We start from the raw sequence: 17470 nt of genomic DNA on the forward strand, positions 1-17470 counted from the left end.
GACACAGTGCACTAATGATGGGATAACATGGCAAGGATTTAAAAAAGCAATAAGCCTAACACAATGACATGATATGATGTGTGTTAACAATGGATGACAAGTGTGTATAACAACATTTGAGGGTCAATTCTGTTTAGATCTATGCGCCTGCTCTGCAGAGTTTATTGACACATGTAGAAGGTCCTTCAACTTTTATATGTGCAAAGTTCATGTTAAAACTAAATGTGTGTGTGTGTGGTGGGGGGGGTTTGTGTGTGGGTTTGCGTGTGTTTTGCAAGAAGAAGCACAAGGCTTTATTGAAGGATTTACTGCAGCAGCAGTGGTCTATGCCTCGTTTTCATTTGTGTTGTGCAGTCAGTGCAGGCTCAAATAATTGATTTGTTAGTGAAGAGTCCAATAATTCCCCAGACTGAGTGTTAATATACCTTAAGCCTATATAGTTGGAAAACTATAACATTTCCCCATTCATTCTGAGAATGCTGACAGCTTTTAATGCCTTTTGAGTAGATTGGTCAATTGAATCCTTTGTAAACACATTAATCTGACCACCTGGTACAACAGTCCACATTCCATTCGTGCTTCAAAACATTTAAGATTCAGCTGAGTATGGATATCACTAACACATTCATTGATTAGTACAGCTTGGGATTTTAGTGGTGACCACATGGACCAAACTCAATCAATAAATTGAATCATTATGGTAGGCTACTCTCAGAAGCTACCAACATTATCAGAGCCCAAATATATATTATACAAATACACTGCAGAAATCCCACACACATACACACACATAGCCCCCTCACTCTGCTCAGTCAATACATCATATCATTTATAAATCATATAGCTCAAACAAACATAGACAGAGCCTACAAAGAATATAACAACCTAAAGTCTATCCTTCTGTGGACAGAAACCTGCCAAGTTGTGAAGTGCACACACACACACACACACACACACACACACACACACACACACACACACACACACACACACACACACACACACACACACACACACACACACACACGCACACACACACACACACACACACACACACACACACACACACACACACACACACACACACACACACACACACCAGGTCCTGGTTTTGGTACCCCCTCCCTGTTACGTCACAAGTGTAAGAAACGCAAGTTAGCATCCGTGCGGCTCGCGCTCACTCAGCCAACCGATTACTTTTTTTAAATTTTCAATTCACTATCTATAATTATCCCAGAAGCAGTTAACGCTGACGGGAGAGAGGACTTCTCTCCGAAGCTGAAGTCATGCGGTAATTTATTTTGAAAGTTGGAATACAGCGGAGTCTCTTGAACTGAGAGGAATATTGTGTGCCAGATGCTGCCCAGAAGATGAGCAGCAGCGAAGTACAGATCGGGGAAATCAGCGGAATCCCGGGCTGTCAACGGTAATTAGTTTCTGTTTATTTCGTCTAGTTTCATGATATTTCCACGTGTGCCTTGAGGGAGCAGAAATATCACTTACTTTGATACACATTATACGTTTTCAAGTCATACAATGGACAAGTCTACTAGGGAGAGTGCAAATATAATTTAGTTCGAAAAGCAATTTTAACGACCCATACATCTATTTATAAAAGCCTCAACAGCTAAAACATATTGGTCACTGTCGGCTGGTGATTCTGTCGTGAGGTGCATGTTTGGACAATCACATTTCTGAAATTCTCTGTTCACCAATCCAGCAAAGCAGTTTTCCCTAACTTGTGGATTTTATATAAAGAAATTGTGGTTTGCACGCAAGAGTTTTGACTGGGCTTTAATCACCAGTTCACTTCAACATCTCTAAAATTATTTTAAATGCAAGATTAGTTATTGCTGCACAAGTGACATATATTATTTTATTAAACAAAAGTCTTTGGACGTATTTGAAACCTTTTTTTTTTTCCAATGAGAATCAAAAAAATCTAACAGAAAAGCTTGCAAATGTATAGAAGGTAGGGTATATTTTTTTATTAGAGGCAAACTTTACATTAAACTCATATTGAGGTTTAATTGTGTCTTTTTTGCATTGATTTCTGTGGAAATGCAATATTCATTTATTTATTTTTAATTTAAAAAAGGGACCAAAACAACACGCTTCATTCTATCAGTTTAATACTTGGACTGGATGCATTATACCAACATAATAGTTGTTTTGTTATTTGTGTACTGTTTGTTGAAATGCTGTGATGCATTCTACAGATCAATCAAAACGAAAATAATGGACTTCTGGAATGTAACATTATTAAGGACCAAAACAAATATTGTTTGGAATAACAAATAAACAATTCAAATAATTGCAATACGTATGCAGAATTGTGAAAACATATTCAAGAAATGTGTGACATGACATGTTTACATTTATACATTTGTTTTACAATGGACTTGGCAGGCAAATTAACCATTGGGATCTGATTCAGTACATCGGCAGACTGAACACTTCAGTGCTTTCCTGTGTACACTTTATATAAACAGAATGCATATTAACTTAATTGTTAGTGGAGATAATTGTCTTGGAGTGATGTTGATCCTAATTAGACTCACTTGGGCAGCGTATTGAGAGAACAGCCTGTCTCAGTCCCTTGTGCATCTTGTATTCCACTGCAGTGTTGATGATAAATACATTGTTAGGCAAACACCTTTCACACATTACTACACAAACATATTCATTACTACCCTTAACACATCTGTCGCAGGATATAAGAGATGTGCACTCCTTGCTAAAGCATCATCCCTAGATGCACTTCATGAATGAGCGCTGCCTCGCTGTATGTCGTCTTTAATACTAATTTGCAATCATTAGCAGGTGGTGCAGGTGCTTTAATGCATACGAAATACACATTAATGCAATTTTTTAATGCATTAGGCAATGTTCTTCTTTCTAAGTGCTATACTACAATCATCAGTGTGAACTTTTCTCAGTCGCGGTTTCCATTATGTATGTGGAGAAAAATGCAGGATGATCAATTAGGGGTGAGGGGTTGCATTTGTCACATATACATTTGGCCCTCATATACATGCCGCACATCGTGTTTTTGAAAAGCTGGCCAGCTAAATGAATAAGAATGTGATTTGCGTTATGGGGCTAGAATTAAAAACAGTGAGTGCTTTCTGATCTTTCACCCTTTAGATTGCTCTGTGAGTACTGTATGCATCTGAGACTGTTCAGCTCCAGCCTCTGGAGGTCTATTGCACTGGATTTATGGGACAAAAGCACATACATCCTAAATCCCTAACTGTGACTTTTTGCCTTTAAAAGTATCATTGGTATCTTGTAGTGTGAGCTCTGCTGCGATTTTGTCATGAGGTCGAACATTTCTGTACACGAAAACAGTCAACGTTGCTTTTCATAATGGTTACTTTTAATGTTGTTGTATGTATCATGTTTGTTGTAGAGCGAGGCTTTGTGGTCTCAAGTACATTATTTATTATCTCAACTGAGATGAGTGAAAACAGGTGGGTATAGTTTACTCCTATATGTCCTACATGAGGACAGGGTGTCCTTAAAGTTTAACTGTCTTAATAAGTCTTTTAATCATTGAGCCTTTTTGACTTTTCAGGACTTTGTGTAGACATTAGTGTTAAAACCTTAAACAATCACAGTGAAATAATCATGGAAATATATAAACATAATTATATAAAGAACATTTGTTTTGGAGTCAAATGAAAAAGTCTTACCAAGCAGGTACATTTGTGTAACTTAAAAGACTGAGGAGACTGTGTGAAGATGATTGTGTTGGTAAGGGGGGCTAAACCTTGTGTTTCACATTGCAAAAAAGCAAGACTCCCAAGGGTTTCACATGTTTTCCAAATGAAATATTCATTTAGCTTTCAGCAAACAGAAATAATGCAAAACCCTCCACCTCTTATGATCCGCTCTCCTCTTTAATAATGTTCATACAACAGTGCCTTATACAAGATACAATAAGAAGCAGATGGAGATATTTCCATACTTAAACTACAGCCTTTGAATGCAGATCCAGGTCAGACACACATATATCACAGATCTGTCTCCAAAGCACTTTAGGGCTTTCCTTCCTCACAAACATGTGCTTGTCTTGAACGTTTCTGAACTTTAACTCACTGAGTCTAGTACTCAGGCTGCAGAGACAAGAGCTATCCTATCTGTAAACATTCAGCTTATTTTCTGCCCTGGTAACTGTGGCTGTGAGAAATATGGTAATGGCATTAATTGAGAAAAAAATCAAAGATGGTTTGACTTATGGCAGAGATCAATGAATTCTCTAGACTTAAGTTTACGGTACATCTTCACAGTTGATTGCCTCTGTTAGACTGTCAAGTATTTCAAATCGAAAAGAAGGAAGAAATGTTTTTGTCTAACACTAGAAAATGCATTTGGTCGGTCCATAATGGCGTATTGATGGAAATAATGGAATGCTGCAAATTTGAGGTTAAATAGAAGTCAAGGACATTTAGAGCTGGTGCTTGGGAAAGGAAGATAGGGCAAACAACATCTCCTAAGTAGCTTATGACAAGATGAGAGTGAATGAAAGTTGTATAAATGAGAAGAGAGATACACAATGCCTTTGCCTATTTATTGCGTCTGCTTTTTCTTTGGTGCAGAAAATAGAGCTAAGAAAGAAACATATAGAAAGATTGAAACAATTATGGCGCGACAAAGAGACAATCTGAGGGGTCAAACAAAAGAGACCAAAGAGAGATACGATCAGGGATCCTTAGCTGCCTGGAGGCCTGTGGTGTTGCGGAGGACAGTTGTGAGGGGGCTAATGAGTATTAGCAGAGGTCTGGAGACTATGGACTTTCCTGTGCTGCTCCACAGGCTCCGGTTCAAACGGACTCCGGTGATGAATCCAGGAGGGCTAAAATTAGCTTCTACTACAAAGAGCTGTCACTCTGGATTGTGACAGAGTGGCGCTAAGGGTCGGTCTGGATACTGCCGCTGGGCTCCACTTAGCCCTGTGTGCCATCCAGCTCTTAACACCTTGGTCTGTAAACACGTAGATTTAAACACACTAATGCCTTGTTTTCCACTGCATGGTACAACTCTCCCAGTAGCCTTTCTCTGTTTCCTTCTCCAATGCAAAGCTGTGAAATCATTTCAACAGAGGACTGCCTGCCCTTTATCAATTGTATGGTGGAGTGTACGTTGTGTCAGGTGTAGTTTCTGGGTCGAATAAATGTTTTTAAAAGTTGCGGTCGCTAATGATGGTAAATATTTGTGCTAGAAGTTAGTGAATGTTTTCTAAATGCTGTATATGTGTTGTCAAGTTGGTGAAAATGATGTTGCTTCATTTTAATGTGTTTTGTCACATTTGTGTTTGCATCATTTTTTAAACTGCATAATTGTCTTCTTATGCAAATGTGTTTGGCTGCTGTAACACATTTGCACCTGTCGAGCACCGTACTTTACAGATTAGATCAGCCTGCATGAAACTAAGGTGGTAATAAAACAAACCTGGCACCAGGTAATACTAAGCTGTATCATGCAGTGGAAATGCAGATAAAAGCCAATATTATTATTATCATCAGGTGAGTACATTTTGTTTTTGAAGACATGCAATATAAAACATCCCTTTGAAGATGATGCTTCTCTCTTCAATTCATTTCACCCATGTCTTAAAACCAACAACATGTGCAGTCTTTCTTTCCCTCATTCTCTCGGAAACGTGACACACACACACACACACACACACACACACACACACACACACACACACACACACACACACACACACACACACACACACACACACACACCACACACACACACACACACACACACACACACACACACACACACTGTATATGTACTGGTACACAGTGTTTATATACACACTTGAATGGGAAGGACCAGAACCAATCCCTTCCTGTTGGCGGCAGGACAGTTGCTTCGAGCCACGATTTGATTGGTGATTTTGGTGTACTGTTCAACTTTCAGGCATGTGCTGGATTAAACGGATAAGTTACAGGTTTATTAAATCTCCCCAAGTACAACCAGCAGTGTGCCAGTCTCAGAACAACTGTCAGCTCCTTTAATGAAACCTCTCCACTTCTCTAGGGAAGAATGAAATTAGTTTATAGAGCAATAAAAAGACACACTTGCTATAGCAACGTCAAACCACTCGTGAACATGGAGGACACACAAAGTGGTTTCCTTACAACATTGTCGGGATTTTAAGAGATGTTTTTCTTTCTATAACCATTAGGCTGAACATGTTATAGAGGCTCAACACGGAGCAGATTGTGCTCTAACGGGCTCGGTGGTCTCTGAGTAGCTTCTGTTGTCTATCCTCCATGTTCTCAGATATCAGATATAATGGACAACACATTCCATCACTTACTTTGGTCTGGGTGGCTGCCAACAGCTTCCTTTCCTGCCCCTGCGAGCACATCCAGACAATGTTTGGTAGTTTGCCTGCTCTTCAGTGGGAAAATGACAAGATTAATCAAACTGACAGAGTCGATTGTCCCCTCATGATAGACATGAATTGTTTCCACAGCGCTGGTCAAAAGTGTTTTTTAATTTATTTAAAGTCAGAAAACGTTGTGTCCTTCATTTTCCCCACTCTAAAACACATTTAATTAATCTATTCTAATATTGCAAACCTAATGCATCATTTCATTCTTGTTTTTTTCACAAATATTTACCACATTCCCTCTTTCTTTAAGTCAGACACCAAAGTCTCCATCAGTTAAATTAGTTCAAGAAAGTCCCACAAGGAATAGTTTGAGGATTACAGAGTCCCAGTGTATGAGGTTCAAAGCGTATATTAGGAGCTGGCACTGTTAAGGCAGATAAAAGGATTAATTAATCCATTATTTTAAATCAATACACTCTCACTTTTAATGTCGGTGCCATTAATAACAGCTCATCCGGTATTTATCATCCTACTAACTCTGCTGACCCCAGAGCTTTACTTACTGTCGTATCTCACAGGTGGTTTGTTCCGTTATTTCAATGTATTTATGCCTTTCTGATGACGTATAATATGTAATAGCTTATAGAGGGAAGAGTCTTTTGCAGAATGCATTCTTTTATTATTTTAATAAAAACATTGCCTTTTCCTTACATTTTAAATATTACTATATCAGTCTTGTGAGAGTTTTCGCCAGGATTCGCAATTTGAGGGGTGATCATCTCGACAGAACTGACAGCTGAGGGCGTGTGTGAGATATGCTGTCAGTTTCTGTACTAAAGTGTGTCATGGTGTTGTATAGCCCTCAGATTCTGATAAAAGACAGGCTTGCTTTTTTCAGCAAGCTCACATAGGATTGGTGTACTGTAAGGGATGTAAATAATGTTTTCCCTCTAAATGAAATGTTTTGGAGGACCCATAGTGCTGATTAGACTGTATTCCACTCAGGAAATGCAAGCTTTCACACAGAGTAACTTTGCTTAAAGGGGACCTATCATACAAAATGCACTTTTGTACGTCTTTTATACATGAATATGTGTCCCCGGTGTTCCAGGGAACTCACCAAGTGTCAGAAAACACAACCCTCTCTATTTTCCTCCATACCCAAATCTCTAAAAAAGGGGCTGCAACGGATCTGATCAAAACTGATCCAGATTTGAACACTGTCCTGACGTCAGGACGGTGGCGCTATGGCTATTGGGCGAACTCCACCAATCAGGAGGAGACAGCCACGGCCATTGCCGTTCGAAAGCGCTGGAGACGCTGTAGTACATATTCCAGGCCTGTAAGTGGCGCTGTAGTCTGCCACAAAAGCAGCGAAGAAGACTTCCCGCCCATAGTTACCATGGTTACCCTTCTGTTTATTCTCCGCTGTGGCTTTTTTTCTCCCTCCCCGAGGCAAGCGTTTGCTCCCGCTGCAATGCAATCCCTCCCCGTCGATGCAAGCGCTGTAATTCTCTCCGGTTAGTCCACCAGCAGATGACAAACACCCACCTCTCCGCCTCTTCCAAGGAACGAGGGGACCGTGCGGCAGAGTTTCCGTTTCAGTTTGTTTCGCCGGTCAAGATGTCCGTTAAAGTTTAAATCTTCCGGACAAAATTAGAAAAGTGTCAAAGGTCTTCTTTGTTATTTATTGAGCTTTAAAACAAATGAATAACGACTCTATATAATAAAACACGGAGGACGGAGATCTCTTTTTCTCCCCCTCTTCTGACAGCCCAGCAGCTGATCAGAGCACGGCTACCCTCTCCTGCAGGGGGGCGTGGTCAGCAGAATCAGACCCGTAGACAGCAAACAGCACATAGAGCGAAATGAGGCATGCCTAAAATGCATGATCTGTTTGGTATTTTGAAAAAAGAAACGTATAAATATACCTTATAGGTATGGCCCTACAATATATAATTTAAATATAGCATGATAGGTCCACTTTAAATGACAGATGATACTACAGTCACACCAAAAAACAGCAGCAACCACAACAGCTGGTTCATTGCTTGTGTGGCTGTTTGAACTTTAGGAAGTGAATTAACTATTTGTAGTGCCCGCCTACACAGACAAGACCTATCACATTACAGTACCAGCATTGTCAGTCACAACCAAAAATTCACGCCCACATATTGAGTTCTTATAATTGTATTTTGTTTAAGTTTTAAAACATTTTTTTAGGATTGCTTCACACAAAGACCTGATAAGTGTTATTATAGGACATCATGCTCCATTGTCTTTAATGCCTAATTTGGCATAAAGTTAGGCTGAAATAAGACATTGGGTTATGGGTTTCTTACAGGATGCATAGCAAAAACAGCACACGTTGTAATTTATAGATAGTATCTTGAAGTTGAATATTAAACTGGCAACGCCTTTGATTTATATAAAATGTACAATGTAGATAGTGAGAGTAGAGAGCCAACTTTCTTTGATATTTTATTTCAAAACATGTGGACCAATAATAATTTAAGGCTCCCTCCCATCGGTTAATACTTAACATGTGTTATTTGGGTCTCTGGTAAATATCAATCTACAGACAACATGCCCATTAAAAATGTGTATCTGAGTGTGTGTGGACTGAGAATTGTAGCTTCATGCTCAAGAGGTCATGACTGGGATCGCAGAGGTCTCCAATAAGTCATGTTGGCCTGAGAGCAGCCAGTGGGTTGTGAAGACGGAAACAAATAACTAGTTCTGTCTTGCTTTAAGATGAATCACACAATCGGACTCAATGTGGCTTATATGATTACTCACTAATGACCAATGGACACGCTCCAGTGTTGACTGAACAGAGGCCACGTGTACGTGGCTGTTCACAGGTCACTATTGGTCGAGTTGTGGATCAGAATCGAAAGGTTGCATTTGAGTTCCTGTCGTTCTGGCACATCTCACTTAACCTGCCTGTCCTCTGGGAAGTGAATTCCTCCTCAGTGCCCTGTAACATTTCTATGCAGGGGACAGACTGGAGCAAAAATATTTAATGCATGAGAATCAATAAAAGCTGAGGAAGAAACAAAGAGCACAAAAAGGTTTTGCTTTTCTCTGAACTGCTTTGTAAACCCTGGAGGGGGTAGCGGTATTGAGCCTTTTTGTGTTTGTTCAGATCAACACTGTGAGGCACTAAAAATAACCCCTCCTCCCTCACAACGTGTGTGGGTCGAGGGTCAAGTGTAGCTCCTTTTGCTCCCCAACACATCCTATTATCACAGTACAGAGCACAAACAACAGCCGCTTTATGTCCTCTGCAGCTCAACTGGAAAATGTCCCAACCATGCCTTTGCCGTTGGCTTTGGGTCGCACTTTGTCCATACGCAAAGCTTTCCTCAAGCCTCAAACAAGTCCTCTGTAAATTCTTTTTTTTTTTCTATTTCTACTATCTCTATCGTGAATTTTCAGGTGCAATTGGAAACCTCTAATAGTACCTAATATATACAAAAATCATAAAACTCACTCTTCAAATATGAACCTTTTCAAAGGTATATATAATGGATACATCTAAAATGGTATAAGATTCATAGTAAAGTGTTCAGAAGAGTTAGAATCAATCGCCCAGTAAAAGATTTGCACACACATTGCATGTCCCCGGGCATTTTAATGTTGTTGTGTTTCCATCTGAAAGAGTGGAAAGAATCAAATTACTTTAGTTTGCTGTAAATTAAGTGTTCGTGCAACGAGCAGTTCAGAAAATGCTTCCGGCAAAAGAAAGTGAAGAGAAAAGGGAGAAGTCACAAACATTCATTATCTGCTGATTATGTCTTCGATAAGTCAGAGATAAAGCATTTCTTTAAACAACAGTGTTTTGGTTTGCACAGAAGAAATACAGTTGAAAAATAAATCACAAACAAAATAGTATAAAATTGGTAAATGCAGCTTTGTTTCATAGGCTCTGACTGCAAAGATCTAATCACTACCAATAATCACTTTAAGAAGGATGAAACCACAGAGGCAAACTGGGCTTTTCTCCTGCTTTGACGAAAAAATGTGTTCAGTAAATACAAATAGGCAATACTACGTCACACATTTTGAGTATGAGATTTAGTATGCTCTTTGTATTAGGGTCCAATGGATACAACCAAAGGATTAATACTTTGTCACGGGAAGATATAGATTTACTCGCACTATTTGAGATTAATTTGAGTTAGAAGAGTTTGTGCACAAGCATTTTGTAGGGACCTGAGATTCTACCCTTAAAAATAAGACAATACTTTGTTTAAGGGGTTATTTTCTGAATTTGGTTCTTGGCCATTGTGAGCAAACTCCTTATTATATTTTAGGCATTTGTTTATTAAAAAAAAAATGTTCTAGGAATATAAGATATTACTTTGAGTTAATCTTTAAACAAGTCTAGAAATGACAGGTATCAAGTTGAAAGCCAGTATGGAAACTCTCCTCGAAATAGGACAAAAGCATGGCAAATAATTCCACATAGTAATTTGTACGCCTAATACTATACTTTGATTGTATTTCATAAAAAGAGATACTTTGTTTGTTGACTTAGTTTCTTCATATCAGCTGAATAAATGGTTAAAAGGGAATTCCAAATGTTCCTTCAGTACTACCTGCTTGTACATAAGGGCTGTAACAGGTGAATGACATGAGGCATGATGGCATGAGGTCTAGACATCAATGAAGATATTTCAATTGGTGTTTAATATCTTGGAGAAAAGCGTTTTTGTCTGTTACATTTGAATGAATGGAGTAATTCTCTTTGGTTTTTAGTGGCGGTGATAGTTACTGAAGTTAAGAAAACAACATGTCCTCCTGCGTCATCAAAGAGACTGCTGATGTTCGTGTGTTTAGACCCAAGGGGCGGGTCGTGGGCCTCCATGTGCTGTGTACACAGCGGGAGACATTGACCTCCATCACACATGTAATACACACACAATCCTTGCTTGCTACAAAACACAGCAGGAACCCACAAGGTTTAGTGCCACCAACAAATATTGCAATATATATATGCTTTACCAAATAAAATCTTGATAACTTTTTACAGGACAAAATGTTTGCATGTCTCACTCGCAGCTTGATGTATGGTCATTTCACAACCTGCTCCTACATTTTAGTTTCTGACTGTGGATGGACGAGACCAATAGGCTGATTTAAGTTAAAAAATAAGTATATAGTTCAAGTTGAATATCTTTAACCTCGCCAAAAATCGAGTTTTTATTGTTTTTCTAAACGTCCACGATCAATGCCGATTTTCACCACAATCGACATCTTAGTCTAGCGAGTAAGCATGCAAATATTCTTATTTTCAGCACTGAACACAAAGCTAAGTTTCAAAAATGGAAACTGTTACATGGACCCCAAAGTGATGACAATTAATTCAAAGGGGTGATATAAATGTCTGCATCAAATTTCATTGCGATCCATCCGATTGTTATTGAGTCATTTCACTCAAAACTACAAGAACAAATGTAAATGTAGAGCAGATCACAACATTGCAATTCTATCTCTGGGTACAATTATTAACATTTTATGACAATTCTTTTAATAGCTGTGGCAGACATTGCCTGTAGGCCAAAAATAGTAGTATTTTTAGGCCCCAAGCCGCATTAAAAATAGATGTACAAAGAAAAGCAACTCTGTAAATCACATGATATACATGCACAGCAAAGATGTGATACAGAAGCAGTAAAAAGGTTAACACCATAATAGATCCGTAGATTATTATTGATCATCTTTTACAAAATGTCATATTATAGGTAAGTGAAGCATAATCACCATGCATTCCAAATCAGCTGCTTTCCTGAAAGCAGGTAGGTACATTTGGTCTGTACTGAGTGTAAACACTATATGTAATACAGAGATGTATTTACCTTCTTTCATGACCCCCCCCTCACCTGTCTGTAGCTGATTGACTTGTTGGCTTCTTCTTGCTGCTCCGTGATTCATTCCTCTTGTCTCTGCAGCTCTCTCCTGTCAAACCTCATCTCCTCAGCTATGCTGCGTTGACGTAAACTAAACACATCAAATATTCATAACACACCGGCACACTACTTCTTTGGAGTATTATTCAGGCTCTCCAAAGACCTGTTATGAACTGCTCATGGTCTTTCAAGAGCTCAAGAAAGCCTCACATAAAAACCATCCAACAGCACAACAAACAGAAGTGGAAGCCGACATTTAAAAAAATCTGCCTATCCTTGTATGCTCTTTTTAGTTTGTTAGGTTAACATGCACTAAAGGGTTAAATAGGTCTCAAAGAAGCTATAAAGTAGATCAATCCATCTACAGCAGTGATATGTAAAACACGAATTGTGTTGGTGTGAAGAATCCATGTGAAGCCCTGCCAGTGCATGGGTCCTCATGAGGATATACTCACAGGAATGTGTGTGTGTGTTTATCTTTGTGTGCTCATCTGTTTACTGTCTAATTAGTCTCTGTTTGCCGATGACATTACCTGTATTACAGAACCACCCAAACGTTTGTAATAGGCATGATTTTGCAGGCTGACATAACAGCAGCTGTGAAACTGTTTATAGTAAACTGACTGATTTGTTCATACCACCACATCCAATGCTCGTCATTTCCTTTTTATATCAGTTTTTTTATCTAAAAAAAATAATGAAAAAAAGATTAGTCGAACGTTTATTTTTTATGCCCATTACACGTCAAACACAAGCGAAAAATATTCCACAGGGAAGGTAAGAAACGTAATTTGTGAACTAATTGTATACTTTTTTTTAATTGTAACATTTTCCAGGGAAGTGTTTAATTCATTCTTCATTGCTTTTTCTGTTGTTGCTATCATCGTCAAAAGCAAATACTCTTAAACTCTTTAGATTTTGTTAAATATATATTTATATGAATATTGTTGAAATGACAAGTCAGTAAAAAATGTTGTTGTTGTCTACATGTATAAAAGGCAAGAGAATACATTTTGATTTTGGGCTGTTACAATTTAGCTCTATTTGCTGACATTTTACAGAATAAATTATTAATGATGAATAATGACAATAATTAAAACTCCAACCCTACTTTCTATAGTATTATATGTATGTCCTTTACAACATGTTACATAGTGACCTGACTGTATTATAGCAGCACGTAACCCCTATGTACTGTATAGCCTGTAGGCTGTATTCTTAACATTCTTGACCTACATTACATCTACACAGATCTGCTGCTTCCCTCGCTCACGCTGTTGCTCGCTGTTCCATATCATGTTAATATCTTGTTTGCCTTGCCCCACACTTTCTCATGATTGTCTGAAGATGTTGACGCTGAGCACCACATGTCAGTCCTTCTACTGTGATGAGATGCAGGATGTGTTGTACTTTTTTTCCCAATGTACAGACATGGGAAACGATAACGCCATAGGCCTCGCCTGCCTTATTAAATGACTGAAAACAAACCAGGCCAGAAGCACTTAAGGACAGTTCACGGATCAGCTCTCTCTTTGAGTTTGACTGTTTTCCAGGCTGATTGTTGCGTGTACATAGCGTCTGTTCCTGCGACCCCAACTGTTTGTGTTGGTAATTCATTCATAAGTGGGGTCAGTTGTAGCAAATGTACTCAAAGCTCTTCATGGGAGAATAAATGACACTTGAGGCCTATTTAGACTTCCCTGCTGCAGTGCAGCTCAGACGACAACCAAAGGGTTAGCATAGCCTTCCAGTCCTCACACAGACTGCTCTGTAAACGTAAACACACAGAGGCATCTTTCTTTTTCTGTTCCTAACAAGCAGCTAGAGTCAACAAGAGAACAACAACTTAGCTATGCATGGAGAAACACAAATGAGGCACCTCTGGCAAAACCACATTTATTTTGGAAACATTACAGTGCACTTGAAGCAAAGTTGACATAATGAAGGCTTGAAGCATCTACTGTAAGTGTGTGTCTGTGTGGGTGTGTTTCAGAGGTGAAAGAGAGCGAATGGCAGAGCATAATGTGTGTATAACAGAGAAGATGGAGCAGCAGAAATGTCGATTTGCTTTTCTCTGACAAGCAGAAGTGAGGAATTGAGTTCATTTAGATTGAGGATGATACAGATGAAGGGGAAATGGAGTGAGATAACACAGATGACAATTACCAGTGATAAAGAAGAGGATGGGCGGGAGCTTGTGAAGCCAAGTGAAACCGAGACAAATCACAGTGATTTCACATTTGTGAATATTATACCAACAGATTAAACATTAAGATTAACAACCTTAAGATCTTATGGTTATGCGGGTAATGGTGGTGACTGTTTCTTAAAAAGGATTCATTATAGAGTATTTATGTTTCTCACTGAATACTGTAGAGGACCGCCTCGGGGAGAGAAATTAACCCTCTAGGGAAAATCTTGGTAAGCAAAGTAATAATTCACCGCCTTTTCCTGGAAAAGATAAGACTGCTGCTGTTTTATGTTATTATCAGTAAATCCCACGAAATACCAGAACCAACAATGGCTTTAACTTGTATAGGTATTGTGCATTTGCCAAAGACTGATATACGACATGTTATGTTTTGGCTTATTGATTTATACCTGTATACATTTTTTTAAACATATGGTACAGCCATAATGTTGTGTTTGAATGACATAAGTCTATATTTGGTATAATATCATAAAGGATAGAAGTATTAGCAACTTGTTATATTTCAATCAGGGGTATGTAATTCTAAACATTTTAAATAACAAGTAGGTATACTAAGTAATTCACTTTCTCGTTTCTGCCTCTCAGCGGGAGATTTAGAAAATGCATTTGTGGAGTTATTTTCGATCAAGCTTAACATATTATGTTAATTGTATCAAAGCAATGTGTCGTGCAGGGCAACAATCGTATAGCATGAATGTTCTTGTACAGAGACTGCACAGAGTTAGTAGCATGCATTCATTGTTGATTCGAACATAAAACATTACCAGGCTTATCCTCTATCACAGTAGGGATTCATCCAACATCCACTTCATTAATGCTTCGACAGTGATTGTTTAAAACTTCTTAGAGGCTTCTGTAAAATCCTCTTCCCTGCTGCACAGGAGGAGAAGAGTAGTATGTTTACAAAAGTGAAAAGTGAAACAGTTTAGACCTAAATATGAACCATAGATTGCTTCAGTCTGCACTGGCTGGCTTATTGTTTACTTGACCTTAACTCAATGTGTTTTTCAGTCAAAACTGCTCAGCAATATTGCCTTTGCACTAATGTCAAATACACCGGTTTTAGGGTTAATTACCTCCACACAAACATTCTGTGTTTCTATTAAGCAGCCTCTGAGCTCACAGTATGACCTCATCCCCTGCAGCCTTTTCCTTGTAAATTATGTTTTCTTTATGGGCTGTTCTGCCTTTCTAAATAAGGTTTAAGAGATTCAGTGTGTCTGTATGGGTTTCATAATGCTGTGCTGCTTTGCCACTGCGTTTGACAAACCAAGTTCCAGTCTTATAGCGCTCTGACGGAGCCATGTTGAGGAGCTCAGGGGATTACTGCACGTAAACATAGCATCCATAAGAGCTCAACATACAATAGAGTCATGTGGATACATGTAGAGGCCACATGGGGCACGAATCACACAGGTTCTTTCATAATTCAGCAAGTCTATGTGGAGCAACATCACACACATTCAACTTTACAGAGGGTGTTGTAAGAGGGCCTGTGTTAGTCCCTTTGCTGCATCTTAAACTAATAACAGATGTTTATTTGTCGAAAAAATGCAAACTGGGATGTTGCAACATTAAAAGCAAATCAAGTTAGTTAGTCATCCTTTGTGTGTTTTCTGTTGTCCTCTCTCTACACTGTGTAATGTTTTCCCTCTGTTGTTTGAGAGGGTCATTTTCTCATTCATCATTGTATTGTTTGTACATAATCTATCAGGAGGGCCCCATTAGTCTCCTCGTGGCTCCTCAAAGTGTTGATTTAACATTTTCGGATCTGCTTTGCGACTCTGCCAATTTTAATTGAACTTTTTTGCGTGGGGTATTGCTTTCATAGAAACTTTGTATTTCCCTTGGGACAAACTGTGCCCAGAGACAGTGAAGGAATTGTTTTCTTTCTCTAAAATCTGTGTTTGTTTATTTCCGTAACAGATCCCAGTTCCCATTGGAATTAATTAGGCAGCTTCATCAAGTGGTTCTAACAGTTGTTGTTTATTTAAAGAGTGGCTCTTGTTTGTAAACTGGAGCCCTTATTAGGACTAAGCTAATTTGTATAGTGTCAGAGTATCAGAAGAAAGCCTTTGATAGTCATGCTTAAAGTCTAAAGCAGCACAGACTTTAATTAGTTTCAGTCCTGGGTCTGACTTTCACTGTAATGTAATATTAGCAGCATCATTTAATCACTCAGCTGGTGGATCATTAAAGGCTGTTGACGCCACAAACTGAACAGCTTAACACCGTTTTGGCACAGATAATGCTTTTAGTAAATGTTGCACAAAGAACAGATTTTCTTTATTCCAAGACAGCTGAACAAGTGTGTCACGCTAACTTGCAAGTGTTGACAGGTGAAACAGTTTGCTTCACTCCTTGCTCGCTTGTTTATGCAAAACTCAGGTAATTGGTGCAAATTGCACAGGGCAATTCATACTGCGGCAAATCGAATGTCACGTCTGAATTGCTGTTTTGTGCTTTTGTAGAATGATACATGCACAGGTTCTCTGCTGCTCTCACACGCAATGCAATGTTACAGTATCTCTTCTGTTTTTTGTGTGATGAAAGCTGCCAAAACACTCAAAACTGTCATGAACATAGTACTTTGACTCCTGTGATGAGTTAGAAGGTAATGAAGTGCACTTGTAACATCTTATCAATGCAGTGTTTCTGTCTCTCAATTCGACTACTACAAGCATCTTTCAGTGGCAAACACATTTTTTTCCTTATTTCGATTCATGGCATATTGTTCTTGCATATATTGTAAAGACTATCAATTTTCACACCTGCTGATATGTGAATTGAACATTGAATTTGCTGTTGGAGCGAGAGGTTTTTTCCACAGAAATAGTAAATGCAACACATGATGTAGATATTACCTACGTCTTTTCCCCTGACTCTCTGTACCAGCCAGGTCAGAGAATATAGCGAGTACACAGGTAGAGACAAATAAGCTAAGGGCTGTTGAAGCTTTACCACAAACAATACAGGATGGGGGTC

At 38.8% G+C, this 17470-nt stretch overlaps 1 protein-coding gene across 2 annotated transcripts in view; it reads left to right on the top strand.

The window, feature by feature from the left end:
• The first annotated feature begins 1155 nt into the window (after positions 1 to 1155).
• The window catches only part of gcgra (glucagon receptor a), a 38040-nt gene continuing 21725 nt past the window's right edge, over positions 1156 to 17470 (top strand). For both annotated transcript variants that reach the window (XM_034143729.1, XM_034143730.1), the window contains exon 1: positions 1156 to 1426. The gene's annotated coding sequence lies outside the window, so the exon portion shown is untranslated. The remainder of the gene's footprint in view (positions 1427 to 17470) is intronic.

The sequence above is a fragment of the Trematomus bernacchii genome, unplaced genomic scaffold, assembly GCF_902827165.1.
Source record: "Trematomus bernacchii unplaced genomic scaffold, fTreBer1.1, whole genome shotgun sequence".
NCBI classification, from domain to species: Eukaryota; Metazoa; Chordata; class Actinopteri; order Perciformes; family Nototheniidae; genus Trematomus; species Trematomus bernacchii.